At 42.5% G+C, this 14,682-nt stretch overlaps 1 protein-coding gene across 4 annotated transcripts in view; it reads left to right on the top strand.

Annotated features, from left to right (window-relative positions):
* Nucleotides 1-7,344: 7,344 nt before the first annotated feature.
* foxp4 (forkhead box P4) overlaps nucleotides 7,345-14,682 on the top strand; it is an 87,485-nt gene continuing 80,147 nt past the window's right edge. For all 4 annotated transcript variants that reach the window (XM_026348520.1, XM_026348519.1, XM_026348521.1 and 1 more), the window contains exon 1: nucleotides 7,345-7,972. The gene's annotated coding sequence lies outside the window, so the exon portion shown is untranslated. The remainder of the gene's footprint in view (nucleotides 7,973-14,682) is intronic.

The following is a 14,682-nucleotide window of genomic DNA, read 5'->3' as shown; positions in this document are numbered from 1 at the left end:
CGGAGCTTTCATTCCTCACGATACTGTGTCATTGCTCCATTAAACAGACAGTGAGAAATTTTCTCATTTTAGGTCCAATTTCCATGGGATAGAAGGGCACACGATAAGTGAAAAAGCACCACTACCCCAGAATCTCTGTCTTCTCTTTCTTTGTATCTGTCACACACACACACACACACACACACACACACACACACACACACACACACACACACACACAGCGCACGTGAGTAGACCAACTTTCTTTGAGGGAGTTCTCTTTAGCTGTGCTGCCAGATGAGGTTTGATACCTGCGATTCCACAGTTAATCCTGGTTAGAATTTAAATAGAAGTGAAATTATTGTCTTTCTTTTACTTTCCCTTTTCCTCACTTCCATTTTCACCACATCTCCCTCTCCCAATATCGCTCCCTCTCTTTTCTCCGACGCCGGGCGCAGAAAAAGCCTGACCTCTGCGTTTTCTCCCGTCCTTAAGATTGGTTTTAAATACTCAGCAGATTAAAGCACCGGCATGAAAGCTCACATTAGCCATATATTTTAAAATCCCCCTGGCTGATAATCCGTGTATTTGTCAGAATCAAACACAGGGGAATAGAAAAGGGACCAATGACATGATGAGTAGCCTGAGCCAGACGTATTGTGAAGGGGAATTAGAAGGAGAGAGGTGCATTTAGCAAAATGTGGCCTGAGAAGAAAAGTCCTTCAGGATGATTATTGAAATTCACTCAAGACTGGCTCACATGAGCGTTTGACAGGACAAAAAGCACTGTGGCAATTTGACGACCTCTGATGCCCTTCACTGTCTCTTTCTCTCTCTCTCTGCAGTTCACACACACACACACACACACACACACACACACACACACACACACACACACACACACACACACGCAGACTGACCTGTAATTATGAAAAACTGATAATGTGCACTTTCTACATGCTGTTGGATGTGTAACAGTAATTTTTAATATGCTGTAAATGTAGCAGATTCAAATGTTGCTGTCAGTTTTATACAACACATACATGTAACAACATATAAGTTTTTGTATTTAGTTTGTCTAAAATATATAAACTTGTATAAAACCTAAGGCCATACACAAATATATAAATCTGTGAGATGTTTTTTGAAGTAATCTGAAGCATTTTTTCTGTTTTTAAATGGTAACTTTTATCACATTTACACAGAAGGAAAAGCTGAATAAATAGAAATTAGCAATTCTGTCCATCTGTGGGACTAGTTGTGTTTTGTATCTATATTTTACAGTAAATTACAAGGACTCTCTTACAAAACTAAGTGAGTTTTATTCAGAGACAATTCCCTACTGCATTCCTGTCATTGAGACCACTGACATTACTTCTTGTTTTGGTCTGTTTCTTTAATCTGGCAAGAGGAGATGAATAGCCTGGCTAAGTAAGATGTGTATTTGAAAAGAAATCATTGAACCCTTCACACAAACAGATCAGGAAACTGTCAATAACCAGTTGCAGTGAATTCCGGATTTAAAGTTAAACGAAATAAATACATATTGCATTCAATGGTGCAAAGCCTCCAAGGTTGTGAAAGCTGCAGGACATTAAACGTTTTTATTTTTATTCAGCTCGGATGAGTGAACTCATCATTTACTGAAGAGAGCTTTGGATAGTACAGGAGGACAAAGAAAACTGCATTCTTGAATGACTGAAGGAAGAGGTGGCTTGTTTGAAAAAAAAAAAAAAGAAGAAAACTGTATATGTATTTTCAATGCCACAAACAGAGCTTTCAGTGAATGGTGTAGTCAAAGAGCAACAAATTCTACAGCTACAGTGAAGATTTCTGTCTTTTGTAGCGTCAGTGACCTGCTCACACTTACTACAATTATTATTACAATTTATAACTTATTATTGATTTTTATTTATTTTATTTTTTCAACATTTACATTAGAAAATTCCTGTTATCTTTGATAATTCGTCTCCATCACTTTAATCATACTGATTAAACTCTGCTTTGTGAAACCAGTTGCAGCCACATTTGATTTCTGCTGTCATTTTTTCATTCCTCTTTTAATAATGAATTTATTTTTATTTAATCATTTGTTTGTGTAAAAATAAACTGGTTTTCTTGTCATCTATCAACCACATGCATGCATAGAGTTTTGAGCTGGTTATTGTATCAGGGCTGTTACATGTGTCAGCTTAACACTGATGGCCACACTAATGTGACAGCTCTTCGGGTTACAACTTTCTCTCTGCTGCATTAAGATTCTCCAGTACAGCAGAGAAAGGCCACACGTTACAAAAACACACACACACACACACACACACACATCAGTAAGGTGACTAAAATAAAAAGCTCTCCTTCCTCTTCATCCCTCACTCTCTCATTCCTCGAACCAGCCACTGACAGGACACAATGCGGAGGTAAAATCACAGAGGCTTTTCCACATCTTTCTGTGTGCCTCTGTGTGTGTGTGTGTCTGGGTGTGCAACGCTTTTGCAGACAAAGACCCCTGCTGTAGGGAGTCCTGTGGGAAAGGCGTGCGGCCGGAAGATGTGAGTGCGCCGGCGAGTGATAATGTCAGCTGGAAAGATACGGCGTGTCATTTTACACAAGCACACATCAAAAAAGACAGTGGGGGGAAGAGAGGAGAAGACAGCATGTCATTTGTTTGCTTTGATACAAGATCGCATCAGGGGAGGGACTGGAAGGATCTGAAAATGCATGTGTCTGTGTGTTTGTGGGACTTTTTCATAGTGTGTTTGTCCTGCGTGTGAGCAGATGAAGGCATACAGTTTTAGGGATTTAGTGTTTTAAATAATGTCAAAAACAGACAGACACACGTGACGACTGGCACAGATCTGTCATGTCTGACTTCAGTTGTTCAACCTGTATGTAGCAACATGGAGGCCCTGTCACACACCATAAAAAAATCACTGGGCCCAACTTAACTGAGTTTTGGCCAATAGAAAAACTTTGTTTATTTTAATTTATCGATAGACACTAATGAGACAGACAACTGTACAGAACTGTTAAACAACTGTGGTTAAAGGTACAGACCCATCAGCACATGACACTGAAAACTGCCAATGATACATATAGCGTTAAATAGACAGAGACATAATGTAAAGATAAATGAAATTCAAATAGAGACTTGGTCTGATTTTAAAGGTACTCACACAATTTCAGCAGGAGAGAGTCAAAACAACCTGAGAGTCTCCCTCAGTTTTGAGTCTGGAGCGAGAAACAACCAATAAACTCTAACTGAAAACAGAAAAAAAGTGAAGACAGTCATTTTAGAAGGATTTAATGGGGAGCCAGTGAGAAAGGATTAGGACTGGCGTGTACATGACACCTCTTTGAATACCTGGAGGATCTCATTCTGGACTCCGATCCAGGGCTGTTTTTTTTTTTAATCATCTCCATCCCAGCCGGGTAACAGTTTAGCAATAAGAAACAGAAACAAATTCAACTTTACATCAGCACCTGTTCAAAAGTGAAGAGATGAACGTGGCATTAAAACGTTGTAGCTGGTGAAGGCGGAACTAGTTTGGATTAATAGATGAACAGATACATTTCTACTACTTACCTTTCACCATGCTGCAGTTTAAAAACTGTTAAATTATAGTTGACAGTGCTTTAGCTGAACACAGCTACTCCTCAACCAGCACACATCCTACTTGTCTGTCATTCACTCTCTCCATTTCCCCATCACTAACAGCTGGTTCAGTCACTGTCACTCTGCCTCCAATGCTAATAGTTAGCATTTTAAACATGGTCATGAGTGACCTTCCTTCTCTTTCCTCCTCTACATGTTAGAGTGTGTGTCTGTGTGTGGGAATGCATGCATGTGTGTTTATTTTTATGTGGCACTGCCTCAGATGTGGTGAAGTCGGTTGACTTTATACCGCTGGTAAACGACCAAACATTTGCAGATATGAGTGTTTCATTTCTGTGTGCGCCGCGTACCTGTCAGACTGAAGACGTCTTCCTGGACTTGACTGCCGGGTCACAAGTGCTTTAAAATTAAGTGAGTCACTGAGACATACAATGAGATCCTCTCTCCCTCTCTCGGGCTTGTCCCCGCACATGGGAAGAAGTGTGCGAGTGTGTGTTAAAACAGCTTGTTAACACGCACTCCACAGCCTTGGCTGGGGCTCCCTAATTGTTCCCTTCCAACTAAAGGCCAAGACAGTGAGAGAGTAGTGATAAACACATTTTCATTTCTTTCTCTGTCTGTTCAGTTCGGTCTGTGTCTGCGTGTCTGTGTGTGAGTGTGTGTGTGTGTGTGTGTGCATGAGTGTGTGCTTGCATGATGCACAGCAGCTGTGACAGTAAACATGTTTAGAAGTGGTTAATAGAAAGCAGGTGGTGATTGGCTGTGAGCCTCCCAGCAATCAGTGTATATTCAGAGCCTTAGACAGATGCCACAGTGTGCACTGAGGACACATGAACACACACACACACACATATTCAAAAGAAACACACACTGTTCACAGGTACTGTACTGCAGGAGCACTGTGTGGATGCACTCACTCATTTATTATCGTAATACATCCCGCCCTGCTGAGCCACTGTCTGCTGTTGCCTTTGCATAACCGCTGAGTATGTTTGTGTGTGTGTGTGTGTGTGGTGTTTGTTTATGCGAGTGTGTGTATGCAGTCTTCCCACTTTGTCTTTATTTGTAAACATGCAAACTCATATGTGTACCAGAGTGGGTGTGGGCACACATGAGCATGTTTGTGAACGCTGTGGAAATGTGGATAATTTGGTCTGTGCGCTGCATTCCTGCTCTGGGTCTGTTTATTTGTATACGTGTGTGTTTGTGTGTGTGTGTGTGTGTGTGTGTGTGTGTGTGTGCGTTTGAGGCCTCTATTTGGGTTTAACTCTCAAGGCATTGTGGGGATTTGGTGGGGGTTGTTTGTAAACATCAACAGCAGTAAGTTTTATTTTATTGTAGCTTTATTTTACGACATTATTCCCAGATGGCTGTTAAAGCTCGCAGTTATTTAATGCGTCCACCACACATTCTGCACTCCCCAGCCTCACGCTTGCCGCCGCACATATGCTTTTGCTCTCGTACGCAAACAAACAAACACAGTCTGTGGGACTGATTCAGTTAGGAATGAACAGTGAAGATGAGTTTTTTTTTTTTCCCCCGTCACACGTACACACAGGCTAGAATCGTCTCTCTCTCACTCTCTCTCTCTTTTTTTTTTTTTAGCATTCCCGTGTTAAACGGATCAGATTGAGTTATTCAAGTTGGTGGCAGGAGCTTTTTTCCTCATTTTTACCAGCTCTGTGACACTGTGGGTGAGCTCTCCCATATTTCTCTTTAATTAAGCAAGGGAAAACCTTGTAGTACAGCCAACCCGGCTCATGTAGCCACTTATGTTTTAATTTAATTACCTGTCCACTTTGATAATTATTCCCCCTGATTAACAGGGAGAGAAGGGCTCCTAAATGGGAAAAGGAGATGGGCGAGAGGGCCAAGCAGCATTTTTCCTTCTTTCGCTGAGAACAAGAATGAAGGTGTTGACTTAAGATGTTGAGGCCAGCTCGATTTTGATCCAGGTTTCACGTGCACTTGGCCCGCTTCTGGTCTGGCCTCCGAGTCCTACGGAGAGTTTCCTGTGCTCTGTTGAATCTTGTGATTTCATGCAGCCATGAGTCAAAACAGACAAACAACAAACAAATCATGATTCTGCAAACAGGCGGGGGTGATTGATATCTTTAGTCAAAATGCCAGCAGTTGCACAACAACGAGCACGGATGATTCAGCCTCTCTGCTTCGATTTTTTTCCACATATTTTCATTTAGAGCCTGCATGTTGTTTGTTCTAGTGTAGCAATGCACATGTTAGAGTATATCACTATATTATTAAAGTAACACAGCTGCTGGGGCTCAGTTAGAAACTTTCCTTTCATAATGCCTATGATTTTTGTAGATCAAACTTGAAAGTAGACCTTCACGATAACAGCCACTTAGAAAAGCATCACTCATCACCATTCAGTTGCTCACATTAGCACCCGTCAGTTATCAGGAGATTTATTGGACACATATAACAAAGTGTTCCTGGTAAAATTTGTTAGGCTCAGAGGAGAGGTAGGAATTAAAAAAAAAAAAAAGGTGCTCATACTATATACTCACACATACAAACACACCCAAACATTAGCACACACACACACACACAGACACGGACACATAATTTTAGTGCTATTGATCGCTCTAATGAATGTGTTGTGATTTACTGCACATGTGGCCCATTGTTGGGTGCTGCAGTGATGGACCGCCATCATTTTCCAATGGTAAAAGCTTTGATAAGAGAAAAGGCAGGAGGGCAGAATCCCATTTAATGGCCAAAGCAAAATTATTCCAAGATCTTCTTATGAGTTATGGCTCTCTCTTTTTCCACCTCTCTCTCTCTTCCTCTCTCCCCTCTTTTTTTTTTTTTTTTTTTTGCAGTGACAGGTATGATGTAATTTCCAAATTTCATCAGAGACAGTAATCTCAACACTGATTATGCTGTCAATTAGTAAATGAATGTGGGCACAAGGGGGAAAAGGTGGTAATAACTCTGCAAAAGGAGTTGTCAAGCTTCCAAAATACATAAAGGACATAGTGAGTTAGGCAGACTGTAAAATTTGTCCAATCACAATATAACTGTCTATTTGCAAGGTAAGTGTGTAACAAGGCTGAACCCACTTAAACTGGTTTTACACTTCTTTTTTACTTGTGGAAAAATGGCATTTCCTAGCTTCACATAAATCTTTGTGGCACAAATCCATAGAGACTAAGGTGTAGTGTAAAAAAATCAACTTATTAAAAACAAGTAAAGAGTAAAAATGGTATTGTCTGATAATTCCTTACTTGTGAAACTTTCCTCTTGTGTGGGACATAGAAGTTATTTTATTTAGCACCAAGTATAAGTGTATCAATGGAAGACAAACGTTGCCAAGTGTTTCAAAGTAGAGTAGTTTCTGTTTGAGTGATACTGCTTTGTTTCTGGCGGTTTTGGAGCTCAAACTTAGAGCAGGCTAACATCTGTTCCTCTCTGCCTCCACAATAGCACAACTCAGCCGGGATGCAAAGAGAGGTCAAAAGATCAGTGCCTTCCCCTCATCTACACACACACACACACTGGGAGAGAGAGCGAGGTGGAGAGAGAGAGAGAGAGAGAGAGAGAGAGAGAGAGAGAGAGAGAGAGAGAGAGAGAGAGAGATAACTCTCGCCGGCTGCTGTTTTCCTATTGTGCGCCAGGGCTTTGCGAGGATAGGGCAGCGATTAAAGCGCGCACCTGCTTTAGAGGCATTACGGTAGCGCAGCGAACTGTCCCCCCGCAACACACACTCGTACACACACACACACACACACACATACACACACAGCCCTAGTGATTCAACCCTGATTTCAAGCGAACGAGCAAGCAACAGAGACGGGATGCCAAAAAGTGAGCGCCGGTGGAGAGGTTATACGCGCTGATCCGAGCGTCTCGAACAGACGGCGAGGGAGAGCGGACGCAACAACACAACAAAAAAAAAAAAACACAAGACGAGAAGCTGCGCTCGTTCTCCGCGGCAACTTGCGCACAGTGCCAGAGTTTTAGCGGCAGTATTGTTCTGACTTCACTCCAGAGGGGCCACTCCGAGGAGAGAGGACGCACACAAAAGGGAAAAGGAAAAGGACTAACGAGCACGCTTTGTCGTTTTTAAAGTAATGGTCCTGCGGTCCGAGACCTCCGATTTCTCTGTCTGTCTCTCTCCTGTGTGTTTCTTCCCATTTTGTTTTTGGTTTTGAATTTTTTTTTTATTTTTATTTTTGTATTTTTATTTTTTTTTACCTTCTTCGTCCCGGTCGGTTTGTGTCCCCCCTCTTTTGGTCGCCGCGAGAGAGAGAGAGAGAGTGGACGCGCCGGGGGTTTAGAGGAGCAGAAGCGGGGCTGCCCACATGGTCCAGCCACTGGCGTGAAAGTTGACTTCTTCAGAAAACGAGAGAACAGGTTGATGCATTATCTACACTTTGCTTTTTCTTGTCTTCCTCACTCTTTCCTCTCTCCGCGCTTACTCTGAAACTCTCTCTCTCACACACACACACACACACACACACACTCACACACACCAGAAGCCCAAAAAAACACCGAACTTCAACTTTGCATAGCACCTTGTTTGTGAAACTCCTCCAAGTCAGCCGAGTAACGTTGTAGTGTGTTAGAGGAATAAAGACCGAGGCGGGACACACACTCTTGAGTTCTCCTCTTTCACACTTCTATCTCCTGTGTCTCGTTTGTTTTCAAAACTTTGAGCCTCTTCTTATGCGCCACGTTGTTAAAAATCCTCTTTGAAGTAGGTGTTTTCATCTTTTTCGATTTCTTCAAGCTGAGAGAAACTCGTCAGTGGAATAAGTTTCTCAGCAGCTCTTCGCCACTTTAACACGTGTTCTGTGCTGAACCACGATTCCTCCTCATTTGCTCGAGATTTATTTGCACAGGATTTATGATCTTATTTGAAGTCTTGTAATCCGGCTCCGTGGACTCCGGAGGGCCGGAGCGCACAGAAAGTGTCATTGTCCGAAGTCTTCGCTCATGAGACAAAAAAAAAAAAAAAAAAGTTTTCCTCTCAGGTTAGGACGAAGTAAAATGTCGGGAGTGGATTGAAAGGAGGCGACAAACTTTAAGTTCGCCTTAAAGTTTGTCATAATCCTTGTTAAGGGATTTGATAATAAACACGGGCACCGGTTATGTGGTGATAATTTTACACACCCGACCGAGGATCGTTTGAACGCTGCGTCGTCCTCTTTGTACCTGTTTGTCTTATTATTAGATAGTTGAACTCTGTCTCTGACAATAGAACAGCAACTTTTCAAATTAGAAAAGGACATTAGAGCCCCGATTGGAGATAATAGAGCTCTTGTTTTTTAAAAAAAGGGGGCTTTCTTTCTTGAGGAGGGAGTCGGTGGGTCAGAAGACAAGAGTTTCTTTACAAACCGTGGAGACTTGTGAAATGGGAACCGTGTTTGTGGCCTCACGTCTCTTGTCTTTTTCTCCTTTCACCTTAAACAAACGACAACAATACATAGATCAGTGTCTGAGCAGTAGTGCACAGAGGAAGTTGTTCCTGAATAATTCAACTAGAGAATTTAAAATTGCTTAAATGTTGATGAAATCACTGATGCGCGTTTTAGTCTTTGGAGAAACACGGTGGTCATCATCAGGAGGACGAACACACTCCAACATATCTGAAGCCAACAGACAATTATTATTTTACAAACTGAGAAGCTCTGCATGGCCCACGTTATTTCTTTTTTTTCCAGTTCGTTTTTTTTTTTAGCTATAAACCGCCTTAAAGTAGGCCCACACCACAAAACCTTATTTCTTAGAGTAAAAGAAAAGCAAAGGACGGACTAACAATAACCAGACTGACAACGTGAACTCTTTACATCACACGATGTTTGACGCTGCAGCATCAGTCTCTGGGTTTTTCTCCTGTCATCCTTTACTTATTTCCTCCTAAATTATAAACTCCCACCAAATATCTGAACACTCCCGCGTGTCGGATGGACTCAGATCCCGCACGATGTGAAGCTGCACGCACAAAAAAAAAAAAAGAGGGGGGGGGGGGGGGGGTGAAGAGATGAAATGACAATTAATTGCTGTTAGGTGTCTGTCATGGAGAGAAAAGCATACATGGCCGTGTGGGTGCACACCCTGACGTGGGCATTATTGCCCTGTGATTGATGGGCGCCGGGGCATTTGGCATAATTAATTTTATTTACTGTGTTCTTTCTCTCTCCTGTTGTGTCCCCCCCCCCCCCCCCCCCCCCCTCACTCTCTGTCCTCTGTGGTGGCATTTCCGCGATGCGATGACACACTTTTAATTGCACTTTAATAGAAGATCCAGCGGGAATGAAAAAGCTCTTCATCACGTTTTACGACCTTGTCACATTTCTGCTGTCAGACAGGAAAGCAGGTATTTTGTGGTGGCTTTGAGCCGCCTGGTCTAAAGTGGATGCGGAATTGGATTTATTTAAAAAAAAAAAAAAAAGTTTATTTCACCTGTAGGAATTACACATCCTCTCAAAACAAAACTGCCCTGTGTGCATTCACACAGCCAAGTTTATTAAAATCAACAAATTTAGGTAAGAATTTTAACCTAGATTATTTTTAATTTTAACTAAGGCTTTATATGGATGTGTTTGCATATTATTTACAAATTTAAATAGTGTTAAAATAATTTACACAATTATATGCTGGTAGTGACAACTCAAATGTAACTTAATTTATTTTCTAGGCACCTGTGGTTGTCTGCTAAATGTGCCAAAATAGTTTCCTCATAAATATATCAGAAATAAATCAGCCATTTGTCACTTTTTTTATTATTATTATGATTTTCTATCTCCTTAATTTTCAAAGCTGATAAATCTCAGTTAGAAGAAAGATGTTTGAAGTTACAGGAACAATTTCCAGTAAAATACAAATGACTGTATATTTTAGTTATTTCTACATTTACATTTAAAATGACCACACTGATAATCTCCCACAAACTAAGTGAGACACTGCTGAACGTGTGAAGAACGTGTTTTTCTTTTTTCTTTTTTTTTGTTCTTTTCTGTTTAAATATTTACAAACAGTACACAATCTGTGAAGTTATCATTTCTGTGTAGTGCTTTGCGCCTTGATGAACGATCACATCAGTGACAGCCGTTTCATAAAATCATAATAGGGCGATGAAACAAAAGAGCATTTGAGAGGCAGAAGTCGTTATTTGGGAAAATCTGAGCGTTGTGCAGGAAGCCAGGGGTGTCAGAGACAGATTGACTCTCCCTGCTCTCTGTCGGCTATTGTTGTGTCCGTGTCTGAGCGTTTGCCTCAGCGTTGCCACCTTTTTTCATCTTGCTTCAACACTTTTCCTTCTTTTCTTTATTCTGCTCTCACCAGCCGTGTCTTCTCCTTGTCCTGTTTTGATTCATTCTGTGTAAGAGTTGCTCACGTGCTGCTGATTTTGATCAGTTTCTGCCTGTCCTTGCCAGATAGTTGTTTCTGTTTTGCTCCTTGACCACATTACTTAAGTGATGATTTTTTTCAGCTCTGTCCTGTGCCTGTGTGACTGTGTACCAGGATGTGACTGGAGCCTTGCATGAGACCGTCTAGAGACAGACATTAATGGCTGCGAATCTCATGTGCTCTAAAACCCCTTCAGCAGGATTAAAAGCCACCAACATGATTGTGTTAGTCCATAAACTCACTCAGAGAGTCCTTACCTCCAACACGAGCACGTGTGAATGTATGTGTGGAAGAGTTTATATATCTGAGTGCTTTTTTCTCAATTCACCTGTCCTGCTTGAGTGAAAATGGGCAGTATTTGAAGTTTTAAATGTCCTGTGCGTCGGTAGCGTGGATGGCTCAGCTGTCCGTCTCTCCATCTCTTGCTGTCTCTTCATTAAAGTCCTCCTGCTATCCCAAACCCACAAGTCTGAGTGGGCTTTTGGCTCCAAAGTGATGTTGAAGAGCACCCGTATACGACACTGCTATATGTGTAGAGTTTGACCTGTGATAGATACTCACAGGTTTACTTGTATTGCAGCACTTAGTGCATTACCTGCTTAAAAGCTGAAATGGTTAAATTTTCAATATCCTTTAGATGGGATTTGAGAAAAGCAAAAAAAAAAAAAAAAAAAAAATCTGTCAAGAGAGTGAAAACATGTTATTTAATGGAATTATTTCAAGTGTTGGTCTTGAAGCTGCCGTTAACGCAGGGTGTTCACGTTTGAACTGCACACGTGTGCTGATCTTTTCAAATGTGGAAATACCATCTATACGATAACGTGTTACGGGTTGTGTAATTGTGTGTTAAAATTAAACAAATTGTGGTTTTGAGGCAACATTGATTTATAGGGAGTCAAATTGTTCCTTTGAATGATGCTAAAATTTGGAAAAAGAAGATATTAATCTGAAATATCAAATACAGCTTGTCGCCTCTTTAAAAATTTAAATATTCACAAATAGTAAATTAAATGAAGGTGTCATTGTACACAGTCAACCAGTGAGTGGAGGAATGTTTGGGCTGCGTATTGAAGTGATTGACTGCACAGTGAAACTGCCGCCACATTGCTTTAGACTGAGGCCTGATTATACATGTGGTTCTAATTGAACCTGTTATTTAGGCAGAGTTGAGGCCTGAATACTTGTACGAGTGTGCGTGGCTGTCCGTCTGTCTTTGTGTGCGTTTAATAAATCCCCACACATTTTTCAAAGATGAGATGTGTTTTTTTTATGATGGGCAGGGAGGCGGCGTCATGCGGGAAAGTTTCAGCACAGTGGAAGAGCGAAGCTGCTGGGTGCTTATAGGTGTCTTTAGAAAGCTGATCACCTGTGTGTGTGTGTGTGTGTGTGTGTGTGTGTGTGAGAGAGAGAGAGAGAGAGCAGCTGTTGTCTGTTGTTGCTCTTCCTTTTTCTCGTTGTGACTTTTGAACGAGCTGTCATTGCATCTTACCTTTCTAAAAGTGAAGCACTCCTCGTTCACTGATTGATAAGGCAATCATTTTCGCCTGACACAGCGGTTTAGCCTGTGGTCGTTAACATGCCTGTGCGTTTCAGATGAGCTTTTCTGTGTGTGCGAGAGAGGTAGCTGGGAGGCAGGCCGACTCCAAGATGTTTCTCAAGCTCCGTAGAGCACCGGCCCATTAACAGCTGATGGATGAGGGAAGGAGTGACCCAACAGCTCAGAGCGGAAGAGACTGTTTCCTATGGGCATGGGGGAAAGGAAAGCAAGAGAGGGGAAAAGAGAGATATAGAACGTACAAGTGAAAGGGCTGCATGAAGCAAGGGAAACGACAGTGTGAGGGTTTTAGGCGTGGGTCATTATAGCTGAGGAAGCATTAGATCAGCCTCTCCAGAGTGTGCTTGGCACCTGAGGCTATGGCTGGAGCAGAGCTTGAAGGAGAGGGAATGAGAGCAGATTGTGAAGTGGAGTCGTCAAGTTTGATTTCAGAGACGTAGAGAAAGAGTCACAGAGGATCACGAGGTCAGGGCTACAGTCAGTGATGGTCAGTGACAGCAGAAAAATACCCAAGTGGTGTTGTGTGGAGGAACCGAGAGGACGCCTGTTGTGTTCAAGTAGAGCATCTTCATGAAAAAGCTCTCATCGGTCATTGTGTCCCTTACTAACTCTGCATTGCTTCTGACAGCTGTATTTGTGTTATGGATTTTCCTTCACTCGGTCCCGTCTCCCTTTCCTTTTCCCCTGCCTCCCTTTTCTCAGTAGTCGGCTCCCCTCCTCTCCATCGCCTCCACCCTTATGACCTTTTGTAAGCACTTCATCAGAGAGCCGTTGGTGTTTTGTAAAGCGCCGCGACAAACTGACAGGGCAGCCGTCAATCGAGCGGGGGAACCGAGGGAGCAGATCAGTAGAAAAGCTTCTCGCAGAACAACAATGTGACTAAACTTTCTGCAGCACTGCTCTAATGTGTATTGAAAGGATGGCTGCGAAGGGTTAGGTGACAGCTGTGAAGCGCGAGGACTAAAATGCCACGGATGCACACACAGACGCACGTTTCGTAAACCATCTGACTGTAGAGACGTGCTGCAAAGCTCTTGAACGCTCGTCTGCCCATAGTGCCGCGGCGGTAAAATCTGCTGAGCGGACGAGTGAACGCTCTGATGAAATGCTGAGATTCACAGATGAGGAGGAACGCGCACCAAACTCAAACCTTACAACTCTTATTACTTTGTGATGCAATAAATAACCCCTAATCCTGGTCACCCAAATTTCCTTTTCATCACTTGGCTCATTTCCTTTTTAGTTGATTTAGATTTAGGTCAGATTTTAGTTTTTGATTTGCTTGAGAATATGTGAATTACTTTAACCAGGACGACTGTGCATTAACATATGATGACAGGAAATTAGTAATGCAGCATTTCCCCTTGTCCCTGTTCCTTTGCCATCCAGGACCGGGAAGGTAATGACTATTTAAATGCATCTCATTATGTTTTCTAATCCGCAAAGTGTAGAGATGTTGGCGAAACGCAGGCGAAAGTGAGGCTGGGGCATTGCCGTGCACTGCTCTTTTATGGTATTAGTATTTGTGGTATTAGTTCCGGGGGACATGGGATGCCTACTTAAGCTATTAGCATGTGAGGCGCCATGGGATGATCCATCCCCTGACAGGACGAGCTGTTAACCAGTGTTAAACCAAATCACAATAGGCTGCCTGGGCTGACGGATTGACAGAACTCGCTCTCGCCACTTGCTCGGGCCGCCTCTCCTTCCTCTTCCCCAACACTTAACGTCACAGAAAGATTTGTTAATTTCAGGAGGGGAATTAACTTTTCCAAAGTGACGCGAAGAAGAGGAGGGTGGGCAAATTCGGAGAAGTTATCTAGGGGTAAAAATACGATCCGTATGATTCGGCTCACATCGGAAGACTCTCTGCGTCTCTCTCCGCTCCTGTCGTCGTCCTCCCCCCTTTTCTTCTTCTTCTTCTTCTTTTCCTGTGGTTCTCAAGGTGAAGTGACTATGCAGGCATTGCCCAGTGGGGTGCGGTCTCTATGGCTTCTATAGTGCCCTTTCAGAGATGGGAGGAGAGGGGGGGGGGGCAGGAGGGAAGGATAGTGACTGTTACAGCCACTGTCGGGAGTCTTGGAGATCACTCACAGACACGAAGGATGCTATTGCTCTCTGCGTGCGTGAGTGTGTGCGTGTGCAATTACAATTA

The sequence above is a fragment of the Anabas testudineus genome, chromosome 5 (genome assembly GCF_900324465.2).
Source record: "Anabas testudineus chromosome 5, fAnaTes1.2, whole genome shotgun sequence".
Lineage (NCBI taxonomy): Eukaryota > Metazoa > Chordata > Actinopteri > Anabantiformes > Anabantidae > Anabas > Anabas testudineus.
The sequence above is the reverse complement of the archived record's forward strand: the minus strand, read 5'-3'. Positions and strand labels throughout refer to the sequence as shown.